The sequence below is a fragment of the Helianthus annuus genome, chromosome 10 (genome assembly GCF_002127325.2).
Source record: "Helianthus annuus cultivar XRQ/B chromosome 10, HanXRQr2.0-SUNRISE, whole genome shotgun sequence".
NCBI classification, from domain to species: Eukaryota; Viridiplantae; Streptophyta; class Magnoliopsida; order Asterales; family Asteraceae; genus Helianthus; species Helianthus annuus.
This window is the reverse complement of record NC_035442.2, coordinates 134,658,405-134,671,703: the sequence shown is the minus strand read 5'-3', so window position 1 is coordinate 134,671,703 and position 13,299 is coordinate 134,658,405.

Sequence of the window (13,299 nt, the reverse complement as noted above, 5' to 3'; positions counted from 1 at the left end):
AGCATTCTACACAGTTTGCTAGGCGTTCTGATGAGTGTTCAGGCAATGTTTGTTAACATCGAGGTTCGTAAATGTTTGATGGGAGGTGAAAAGTTCGTGTACACAATATGGGGGTAAGGATGCTTGGTACATTCCGTACCAGCTTGATAGGCTGCTAAAGCCTCAGCCACGCGGGTGTTGATTAGGTCGGTCAACTCAGCCTGAGTCATGGTGATGTTGCCACATCCGTGTCCTCGTCCACTCATGTTTCTATAGTTGGGAACAAACCGATTTAGAGGTCGAAACGAGATGAGAGTCAAGTATCATACTGATATTTACGTACTACCAAGTTCACACATAGTAGGGCAGAACCCTCCTCACGCTCGATAAGTCTCACTGGGACTTGCATGCACCCCGCGTTATTATTAAGTGTGCACCCATAATAATAAGGCAATTTGCATGCTTATCTCAGTGCTTCTTAGCTCGCGCTCAAAGTTTCCCCCGTTCAAACAACACAACAGATGATATCACAGGTCTATGGCTCGCATGAGTCGATGTGTGGGGTCACGCTATCAAGTCACTATGGTGCTAATTGTTTCAGTTCATATACGTTGTGAGTGTGTGACTGTTAAACAAGTAATGTATAAAGTGAGAGAGAAACGAACCTTGCAATCTGGAGCTGAGTGTCATGATCGATTTTCGAAGTTGTTCGGTTATAGTCTGGTTTTATAAAACGTTTTAAAACCTAGTTCACTATAACCAGTGGCTCTGATACCAACTGTAACACCCCCAAAAATTTCACCTGCGGAAACCCCGCGAGACGTGTTACGCATCAGAGTTCGAGCCACCAATCACATTGAACCAATGATAAACATCTAAATAAGTCATGACATTATTTTACCAGAATAAGTTATCAACATAATATTAATTCTCAAAAGTTGTGTAGCGGAAGCAGGTAATAAGTTGTTTAGCAATTGTTTCATAGTAACGCTTAAAACCAATGTATCAAATGTAATTTAACCCAAGAGCCTCGATCCATGACCACTCCAGCACTCCCAGATAGCAAGCTTCCCAATACCAAGATGCCTAACGTCCTGCGAGCATGTAACACGTGTATCAGACAAAGCTGGCGAGTTCACAGTTTTAGAAAACGTTTGTTACCCGTTGTATGTAAAACAGTTCAATAACCAATGCAAGTAATATTGTTAATATCTCATTTCCGAACAATGACGGCTCCTGAATACACGACTGCCCTTCCCACGTACTCCTATCTAGTACTGGGCCAGACTGGGTCATTAGTTCACCTCCGTCCTCTACAGGCACGGGGTGAGGGTGTCAAACCTAAGTAGCGCTACTAACTAATACCCGATGAGGGACTTACAAAAGATGATAGGTGAGAATATTAACCAATATACTCGTTTTTACCCAAAGACTCATCCCCCCATGGAATACCCACTGACTGTCCCCAACCACTGGGACGCATGCTCGAATGTAGTGAACTCACCTGGGTTTGCTCGGTAAGATTAATGCACGTATTCCGAGTTGATCAATTAGTTCCTAGGGGGTTATCACCAACCGTTAGAATCTCATTTTTCCACACATCACACATGCAACATAACAACTTGTAACAATTACGCGTAGCTACCAAATAACATTTAGTCTTCATACATTTCACATAGTACGTTCACGTCTCGCGTAAACACTTCACAACTCCATACATATCAATCAAATATGCTATACAACCTGGAGTTTCGCTCGCGGCACATGACTTCACCAACCTAATCCGTTTGGTGATCCAAATCACAACCGTGGGCCACCACCAGCGTGTAAACCGACCCAATTGCTGGCCCACAACGTCGCCCCAGTTTAAACAGTTATACGGCCACAGAAGAGACCCAACTAGACTGTGTGTATGGACATGTGTTATACGGTTTGGGCCTAGTGAATCTCATGTTTAATTATCACCAACAAATCGGTTCCCGTATCCTATATTCATATCGTCAACAGCATCATAGTTACATACAATTCAACATAGCAAGTATTATTCACAATAGCCTAGTCGAATCGGTTACATCATTCCGAGCATACCAATCGATCTTACCTTCATTAATACATATTGTTCTCACAGGAAATCAGAATTTAATATCATTAACATGAAGGATCATCAGGCGCGGATCCATCAACATCTCATATTTCGGATCAAGTATATCACAGTTACACTACTCAATTATCATGTTAACAATCGGCTATATTCCATGAATCTAGTTATCATATGTTACATCTAACCACTATATGTTAATTTACTAACAAATAATACGGGAATGACTAGATGAAACAATACGGGCTAGACATCATTCAACCTTTTATAGTATCGCCCACTGATACAAACGCATCACAAGATTGACTATTAAAAGGTTTAGCATAAATATAATTCACCAACAAACAATAACCACCACCCCATGTGATTGTTTGGAGAGGTCCAATGGTGTTGAGTATTGGTGGGTTAGGTCCAATAGTATTGAGAATTTGTAGGTTTGTGTCATTCTCAATTCCCTCCAAAGCAATTAATGATCTCACATGGCCACCTTTGATTAATTCATGCAGTGGTCAATTCATACATCATCATCAACAATTTTGATCAACACTAATGTCGGTCACAATTTATTATCACATGGCACTTGTATTATTTCTAACATATCCACATGTATTCACATAGAATCAACAATCAACCATCAAACAAACAAAAGGTGCACTAACCGGTGATGATGATGATTTCGACCGAGGTTTCGCTACTGCCGCCACTCAATAGATAGGTAGGGTTTATTGTGTTGCAATTGTGAGACGCAAAGAGTGATTACGTGCAATTGTATTTTAAAGCCAAATCCTAACAAGTGGGCCGGTGATAACTGTTAAACAAATAGCATCATGCACAATTTCATATAGTTTGGTGCGTGTGTATGTGGGCTCGGAGTATGTGGGCTCAAATTCGGCTCCAAGTGAGGTGGGCCGAAGATGACAAGTGGTTTGGGCCTAGGAACACAAGTGCCTAAATGTGCAAGTGTGAGAGGATGCAAGACCCGACAAAGGTGTGCGACTGATTGACTCAACTCAACACTTCTACACTAATTAACGCAAACGTAAACGATAATAACATCACATGGAACGAGAAACATAATGATGTTAACTAAGAGGGTTGTGAAATTAGGTAGCACTAACCTTGAAAGTTCGGGTTGTCACAGGATCCCTAGCAACCCCTGTCACACAGGTGCTGAGTCCAAACTATAGTACTATCGTTGCTAGAGGCGGTTTAGTGTAACACTGTATGAGCATAAGTCTTCCTTAGGGCTGAGCGGTTGTAAAAAGAATGTCGAACGGGTTAAGTGTTCAACAGTTTATCTGAACGGATGAGTCCTATCCGAACGGATGGTCAACCGGACGGGTGGTCATCCGAGCGGATGGCCATTCGAATGGATGGCCATTCGAATAGGATGTGATTGTTTGCGAAACATTAAAATTTAAAGTTTGATTAAAAGCGTTTAAACAACATAAATTGTCAAGAGACAGGTCATCCGAACAGATGGCCATTCGAGCGAATGATCTGCGTTTGAAGTTTTTTGTAAATTTTCTAAGTAAAAGTTTTAAGTTAGCGGAGACAGTGTGACGACGTGTCAAACAATGGAGATATACAAAATCCAGTTCATTCGGTTGGATGGGTCCAGCCCAGTCGGACGAATGTGCTGTTCTTGATGATAATTCATGTTTGACCCGTTAATCGGTCCATCACTACGGTGGAAATCCGTTTTCAAGCTGGCTTTCGACTAAGGAACGAGTCGAGAGTCTGATTGAGTCCAGATTCCATCAATATGGTGTAAAAACTGAAGAAAAGTTCGTTGAAAGGTGTTGAAATCTTTCATAACTAAGTTAAAAAGTGTGAAATCCTTTAGATCTTGGACCAATCTCGATTAAATGGTGCTCCACAACAGTTTGCCTAAGCAAAACGAGTGGAAACCACCTTCAAGAGGTCCAAATCAGGTGATTTCGGGAGAAAGTTTAAGTGTGTGGGTGTGATTTTGATGAAGAAGATGGAGTAGAAGTGATTAGAGATGAAGATTGAAGAAGATTCGGGGAGAAATGCTTACAAAATGGCCTTGAATCGCGATTGAGAGCTTGGGAGCGGATGAGAGTGTCAAAGTGTTAGAATAAGGCGTACGGCTAGTATTTATATGGGGAAAGCGAGATTTAAGGCGGTATGCGAGGGTTGTGTTCGGATGGCTCCGTCCGGACGAATGGTCATCCGGTTGGATGGTCATCTGGGCGGATGTCCATTCGGACGGCCGTGTTTGCACGAGTTGGTTTTCCAACTTTGGTTCGTTTGTTAAGCGTTGCGTTGCGTTTAATCGAGTTGCAAGTGAGTGTTTGAGTATATAAGCGTTGTGTTGATAACCACATAACATTCAACAAGTAATCACACAAGTAACACACATAATATAAATAAATCCGCGTTTAAGTCTGCGTTGAGTTTGCGTTGCGATTAGTGTTTAAATATCAAGCGATAAAATGCGTTCAGTAGTAAGCGTTATAAGTAGCGTTTAAATGTGATGACTGCGATTGAATAAGTGTAGTAATTTACGTTTAAAATATGTTAAACTGTGGTTTAACCCATTGCGTTAAATCGAATCCCAAGAGTACAAGCGTTTACTAAAGAAAAGGACAGCGGTAGGTAACGATCCGAAAAGTCAGGTTGTTACATATAGTCTGGTGGTGGCAGTGGTTTGTTATGTGGTTCTGTAAGTAAATAGAGAAACATAGCTGACACTGTACAGTTGCTTCAACTAAAAATATAAGCACTTCAACAAACATAGTTGATACTGTAGAGTTGCTTGCTTATAGGTAATGCTACATAAATAAATATGGGTTTTCTTAGTATGGAGGATCCTAAAAGACTCGAAGAAGGTTCTCGTCATGCTCCAATTCGGGCTGGTTAAAGGGGCGAAGATACATCGATGGAGCTAAGCATAGACAAGAACAAAAAAAGAACATGAGGAACCGCATGGTGATGAAAACCCGATTTTATTGAGGGAAACGAGTAGGAGGGTTGTGACTTTGGAAGCGTTTCGAGGTCTTAACATAGTAAGTTGAACTGCTACGGGAGTTTTATGGTTTATGACATGTTAATTAAATGATTATTACTTTGGGTGCATAAACAAATTATATGTATTAATTATTTAATAAATTGAACAATTTGTAAAATATTGAGTAACTATAATAAAGGGCAAACAGGGTGCACAAGGCTCTGAGTGTCAAGCCAGCTTTGGACTATTGAGTGACGAAAATAAGTAAGCAAAAAACATTGTGTTTGAAGTTTTCCAGGTCATGATATTAATAGATGCGCCGGAGCAATATACGAGCGAATAGATCATTCACCGTGGAGCGGGTGTACCTAGGAATTTATAATCAAAGATCTCCTTTCATTGATTTTGTGAGTTCGATGTGCTTCTCCAAACTTGTATTATGCTTTTTGGTTTTCATAGGTTTTCAGAACTAACAAATGAAGAAGACAAATCCAATACTTTAAGAACTAGTTGGTCTTTTCATAGAATTTTGCCAAACTCTACTAAGAGAGTGACAACTTAAAAGCTCTAATGATTAAGGATCATTCAACCACATAGAGTTATTAAAAAAAATCTTTTATTCCTTTGTAAACCCTTGTTGATCTGTAACACCCTTAGTATTTGGACGGAATATAATTAATAATTATATTAGTTAAGGTACAAATCAGAGTTTATAAAAATTTTTCATCCTTTAAGGACCATACAAACACATTAAATTACCAAACCTTGTACAATAGTGCTTAACAAGTTAAAAGTTAACCCTTACTAGTAACTAATCACTAGTTTAAGGGATTTAAAACATGATTAACAAAAGTGTTTACAACATAATAAAGTTCTAGACATGGTTATATTTAGTGCGGAAGCTTCAAAACGCGTGTTCGGTTCTTGACAACATGCTTGATCACCATCCGAGGGAAACTCATCCATACCTAAGGTCAAACACTAAAATATTAGTTTTGACAATAATACATTACGTTAAACGAAATTTAACAACACAAAGCATCAAACAAAACATAATTTTCCTGGGTTCCGCCGTAACTTACGGTGTCACCGTAAGTTACGGTGAACCTGGAATGTCCCTTGTTCTACCGTAAATCAGAAGGTTCACACCGTATGCTTTTGATGTCCACCGTAACTTACGGTGGAGCCGTAAGTTACGGTGGGTTCTGCATTCTTGCCTCTTAACCATTTTTCAACTTTAAAAGTTTATAACTTTTTACTCGTTAGTCCGATTTCGTCGATTCTCTCACCTACGAGTCTGTAATAAGATTACGGACCCAACCATATAAACTATACATCGCGAAAACCGAGATACCGACATTAGGCTCATAATTTCTTTGTTTCAATATCTACAACCCATTAACAAGGTACATGATTCCATAATTCCATCCCTAGGACACATTAGACATAGTTACCCAACTTCCCGGGCTTATGACCTTGGAGTATACGCGCCATACCATGGCTTCGCGTTTTCTCTGAACTAAACACTTTTTTTCTCGGAATTCAAGCATCCCGTTTCAAACGACACCTTCTATCAACTTCTATTGTTTGACCCGATATACCGGGTTCGTAGACTTAAAATGTCATAACCAATTTATTAATGCATTACCATCTATCACCTTGCAAAAATATGAGACTTTTAAGTCTCTACTCATGTGATTCGTTTTCAAACAACATTTTGACCCGTTTGGCAATCTAGTGAAAACCATCACTTTATTGTCATACCAAACCAAGTTTCTAGTGTTTATTTTGACCCGTTTGATGATCTAGTGAACTTCGCCAGTTACGATACATCAACGCATCAATTACAATCCGACATCATTCACACATTAAAACTAAACGTTATTACATAAATGCAACAAGACTAAAGTCACATACCTTTAAAGCACTCCTTTTCCGCGTGTATCTCCTCCGGCGTGTCCGCTCGACGTCCCGGATTCCTTGCCTAAAGAGTTCAATTTACAACAAGTTTAGAACTCTTTCTTAAGCTTTAACACATCATTTAATTAACACGTTCAAATCTGCGTTTTACCAAACCTTTAACATTTTGACCCTAATTTAGGCGTTTCATCGAACACCTAGCAAGTCAACTTTTTACATGATCTAATTTAAATTCATAACTTGTATCTATCATTCCAATTCACTCAATTTTTACAACATACACATATTATTAGCATCAACAATCCTAGAGATTGTTTCAAAATCTCAAATTACACTAGGCAAAAACCTAAATCCTAGTGTTTATCAAGTTCTACTAACATAGTAATCACCCACTATAGTGATTTTGATCCATACAACCATCATGCAAAGATTTGACAAGGATTTATCTAGGGTTTGTTCCCCAACCTCATCTTACTCACAAATTTCATGTTTACTATCACCAATTTAAGCTAAACATTCAATTTCAATCATGAGTAAGAATTTGAGTTGCATCAAATGACCTAATTTTACATACCTTAAGATCCCTTTGACGAGGTGATCACGATTTTATGCTTGGATTTCGATTTCTAACCGATTTAAGGCTTCAATTTGTGATTTTCTTGCAAGTTAGGGTTTGGGTGAAGAACCCTCTTGTCGCCCCTGCTTGTTGATCGACCAGACACCTCTTGAATGGGGTGTTTGGTTTGTTTTTTCTATTTTAGTAATTTTAGTTCTAATTTTTACAAGATTGGCCCCTCCATTTATATAACATAACAATTTTTGTTGTTTTAACCCCATTGTAGGCTAATTCTAGACATGTTAGTTAACCAAGTTACTACATTTCTAGATGAGTAATTTCTCATTGTTTAAACTATATGTATTATTATAAAGTTATATATTTTCGGGATGTTACAAGTCCACCCCCCTTAAAAGGGGTTTCGTCCCCGAAACCGAGTTACGTACCAAATAATGTAGGGTAGAGCCGCTGCATTTCTTCTTCGGATTCCCATGTGGTATCCGCACCCTTCTTGTGCTCCCATTTAAACTTCACTTGGTTGATCCTTTTGTTTCTCAAACTCTTCATTTTACGTTCTAGAATTGCAATTGGCTTTACCGCATAGTTGAGGCTGTTATCCACCTCGATATCGTTGTAGTGGATACGAGCAGTTTCGTCCGCTAAACATTTACGGAGATGTGACACGTGGAATGTGCTGTGTATTCCATTCAACTCCTTAGGTAGCTCGAGACGGTATGCTACCTTTCCAACCCGTTCAACGATTTCAAATGGCCCAATAAATCTTGGGCTCAATTTCCCTCTTTTTCTAAACCGAATTATCCCCTTCCACGGCGATACTTTCAACATTACTTTATCGCCCACTTGAAATTCTATTGGCCTCCTCCGTTTATCAGCATATGCTTTTTGTCGATCTTGAGCTTCTTTTAAATGAGTTCGGACCAAGTCAACTTTCTTGTTTGTAATTTGGATTACATCGGTATGAGCTAATCCGCGGGGACCGACTTCTCCCCAACACACTGGGGTTCGGCACTTTCTACCATATAACATTTCGTACGGTGCCATCTTTATGCTCACGTGGTAGCTGTTATTATATGAAAATTCGACTAAGGGTAGATGGACATCCCAGCTACCTCCAAAGTCAATGATGCAAGCCCGTAACATATCCTCTAGCGTTTGTATGGTTCTTTCGCTTTGCCCGTCCGTTTGTGGGTGGTAGGCAGTGCTAATAAACAACTTAGTTCCCATTTGCTCTTGGAAATCACGCCAGAAATCCGAAGTGAACCAAGTATCCCTGTCGGACACAATGGATATCGGCACCCCGTGACGCGCCACAATCTCATTGGTGTACACTTCTGACATCTTTTCAGATGTATAAGTCTCACGGATCGGAAGGAAGTGAGCACTTTTTGTCAATCTATCCACGACCACCCAAATAGCGTCGAAACCGCGACTGGTCTTGGGCAGTTTGGTCAGCAGGTCCATCGTAATTTGTTCCCACTTCCAAACTGGAATATCTAATGGTTGCAACTTACCGTACGGTTTCTGATGCTCTGCTTTGACTTGTAAACAAGTCAAACACTTCTCTACATACTTCACAATATCTCTTTTCATTCCGGGCCACCAATAATTTTGTTTTAAATCATTATACATCTTGGTCGCCCCCGGATGTATCGAATAACGAGATTTATGGGCCTCGTCAAGTAAAAGTGCTTTGGCTCCACACGTATTTGGAACCCAAATTCTCCCAAATCGAGTTTTTAATCCTTGGTTGCCGTCCTCCAAGTCTTTTAACTGCCCTACTATTCTTTCCTTTTTCACATTCTCTTCTTTTATTGCTTCACTTTGAGATTTCCGAATTTGATCGAGCAATCCCGATGTCACAATTAGTTGCATCGATCGGACTCGAATAGGCGCATAATCTGTCTTTCGGCTTAACGCGTCCGCTACTACATTAGCCTTCCCGGGATGGTAATGTATATCACAATCAAAGTCCTTGACAGTCTCCAACCACCGCCTTTGCCTCATATTTAATTCCTTCTGATCGAAAAAATACTTTAAGCTTTTGTGGTCGGTAAAAATAGTGAACTTTACCCCGTACAGATAATGCCTCCATATTTTCAAGGCGAACACCACTGCCGCTAACTCGAGGTCATGAGTAGGATATCTCTTTTCATGAGTTTTCAGCTGCCTTGAGGCATAGGCTATAACCTTGCCTCGTTGCATCAGCACGCAGCCAAGCCCCGAATGCGAGGTATCCGAGTAAACTACCATATCATTCGTTCCATCCGGTAATGACAATACCGGTGCTTGTGTCAATTTTTCCTTAAGCATTTGAAACGCCTTTTCTTGGTCCTCGCCCCAAATAAACTTTTCCTCCTTGCGGGTTAGTTTGGTCAGTGGCATGGCAATTTTGGAGAAATCTTGTATGAACCTCCGGTGATAACCCGCAAGCCCCAAAAAGCTTCTGATTTCCGAAGGATTCTTCGGTGGATTCCATTTCGCCACGGCTTCTATTTTCGACGGGTCTACTAACACCCCGTTTGCATTAATGACGTGCCCGAGAAATTGCACCTCTCGCAACCAGAAGGCACATTTTGAAAATTTTGCATACAACTTTTCTTTTCTGAGCGTCTCCAAGACTTCGTACAAATGTCTTGCGTGTTCCGCTTCGTCCTTTGAGTATATTAAAATGTCGTCAAAAACACTATCACCGACTTATCTAGCATAGACTTGCAGACCCGGTTCATGAGATCCATGAAAGCTGCGGGCGCATTTGTTAACCCAAAGGACATCACAAGGAATTCGTAATGTCCGTACCGCGTACGGAAAGCCGTCTTCGGTATATCTTCCTCCTTGACTCTCAACTGGTGGTACCCCGATCTAAGGTCGATCTTGGAGAACCATTTAGCACCTTGCAATTGATCGAATAAGTCGTCAATTCTTGGAAGTGGATATCGATTTTTCACCGTGAGTTTGTTCAACTCGCGATAATCGATGCACATACGCATACTCCCATCCTTTTTCTTAACAAACAACACCGGTGCGCCCCACGGTGACACACTTGGGCGAATAAAGCCTTTGTCGAGGAGATCTTGAATTTGAGACATTAACTCTTGCAATTCTGAGGGTGCAAGCCGATACGGCGCCTTGGCCACGGGTTTTGCGCCCGGTATCAATTCGATCCCGAACTCTACCTCCCGTTCTGGCGGTATTCCCGGTAGGTCTTCTGGGAACACATCGGCATATTCGCGTACTACCGGCACGTCTTCAATCTTTAGCGACCATTTGTTTGGTTCATTTGCGTATATCATGAATGCTCTACATCCGTGCTTCATGAGCTTGTAAGCTTTTATCATTGAGCACATAACAGGTTTTCCTTCTCTCTCGCCACGTATGATAATCGATTTCCCACTTGGAGATGTTAGTTTTATCTCCTTGCGGAAACACATGACTTTCGCATTATGTCGGGATAGCCAATCCATTCCGACCACTACTTGGAATTCTCCCATGGACATAGGAATTAAATCTATCGGGTATTCCTCATCATCTATGCTTATCTTACAACCTCGACATATATCATATACAAAGAAGTTTTTGTTGTCACCTATTTCTACCTCTAATGGCATAGGTAATTTTGTTAGTACAAAGGAAGGATGTTGAATAAGTCCATGTGAAATAAAGGACTTATTCGCACCCGTATCAAATCACACATGTGCAGGAATTGAATTTATGGCAAATATACCTGAGACCACATCGGGCTCCGTTTTGCCTCCACTGCCATTAACTGGAAAGATCTAGCTTTTGCTTTTGGTGCTTCGGTGTGCGCACTCTTGTCTTCCTTCTTTCCGAACAATTCCGGGCACTCGGATTTCTTGTGACCCGGCTGATAACATTTGTAGCATACCGAAACTTTCCCCGGGCACAATGCAGCCGTGTGCTCTGTCTTCCCACAAATAGGACACGGCTTGTCCTTAAATCGACACTCACCCTTGTGTCCCTTTCCGCACACTTTACAACTTGGCGTACTGCTCTTTCCTTCTTGTTTCTTTGATGAGTCAGTCATGCGTGCCTTTTTCATAGGGCTTGGATTTACCTCTTGTGCCCTTCTTTCACCCCTTTCAATTTGCTTCTTTAACTCTATTTCTCTTTCTCGAGCGGCGTTGATGATTTCAGTGAGGGTTTCGTATTTTGAGGGAGTCATGAACTCCCGATATTCCGCGCTTAGCATATTATAATAATAATACACTTTTTGTTCTTCGGTTGTCACCAACTCATCGCAAAACCTTAGTTTGTCAAGAAAGGTTCCCGTGATCTTTTAGATTCGCCCTTCTGTCTAAGTTGGATAAATTCTTCCTTGATCCGATTGATAACCGCTTTGGGACTGTGATGTTTAAGGAATGGTACCTTAAACTCGTCCCATGTCATCGCTTTCGCCTCCTCACTACCAATTTCCTTTTTCTTGTTATCCCACCAATCTTTTGCTTGGCCCCTCAGTTGACCCGTGCCATAAGCTACGAAGTCGTTTGTGTCGCAGTGGGTTCTCTCAAACACCCCTTCTATGTCACTCAACCACCTTTGGCATACTATCGGATCCACTTCCCCGTTGTAGAGTGGTGGTTTGCATGCCATAAATTCCTTGTACGAGCAGCCCTTCCGTTCTCTGAATTTCTCCTTAACTGAATTGGCATTATCCTCCAATTTCTTAATTCTTTCCTCTACCACTGATAACACCGTGTTTTGGATCTTATCGATGAAACCCGACAAGCTGTTTTTGATTGCTTTTCCTACCTCTTCAGCAATCACTTCTCTCATTAGTTCGGTGACTCTTGGCACCGCTTCGTCATTCCCCTTGTCCGTCATCCTTAAACTGAAATGTTTACATTTAAACGTTAAACATTTCATTTATAACCTTGCTTCTTTTGTCTCGGTTTAGTCAAGTTCTCAACTTGCTTTAACCGTTCAAATTTGGTGTACTTTCCGGGTTTGAGTGTGTTAACACACTCTTCCCATGCACTTCAATTCTTTCTCATTCTTACATGAGGCATTATTTGTTAACATAAATTAATTCTTACCGGACGATCGATCAAGCTTGAACCGAACACTTTTGTTGACAACCTTAAGCTCTGATTACCAACTTGTAACACCCTTAGTATTTGGACGGAATATAATTAATAATTATATTAGTTAAGGTACAAATCAGAGTTTATAAAAATTTTTCATCCTTTAAGGACCATACAAACACATTAAATTACCAAACCTTGTACAATAGTGCTTAACAAGTTAAAAGTTAACCCTTACTAGTAACTAATCACTAGTTTAAGGGATTTAAAACATGATTAACAAAAGTGTTTACAACATAATAAAGTTCTAGACATGGTTATATTTGGTGCGAAAGCTTCAAAACGCGTGTTCGGTTCTTGACAACATGCTTGATCACCATCCGAGGGAAACTCATCCATACCTAAGGTCAAACACTAAAATATTAGTTTTGACAATAATACATTACGTTAAACGAAATTTAACAACACAAAGCATCAAACAAAACATAATTTTCCTGGGTTCCGCCGTAACTTACGGTGTCACCGTAAGTTACGGTGAACCTGGAATGTCCCTTGTTCTACCGTAAATCAGAAGGTTCACACCGTATGCTTTTGATGTCCACCGTAACTTACGGTGGAGCCGTAAGTTACGGTGGGTTCTGCATTCTTGCCTCTTAACCATTTTTCAACTTTAAAAGTTTATAACTTTTTACTCGTTAGTCCGATTTCGTCG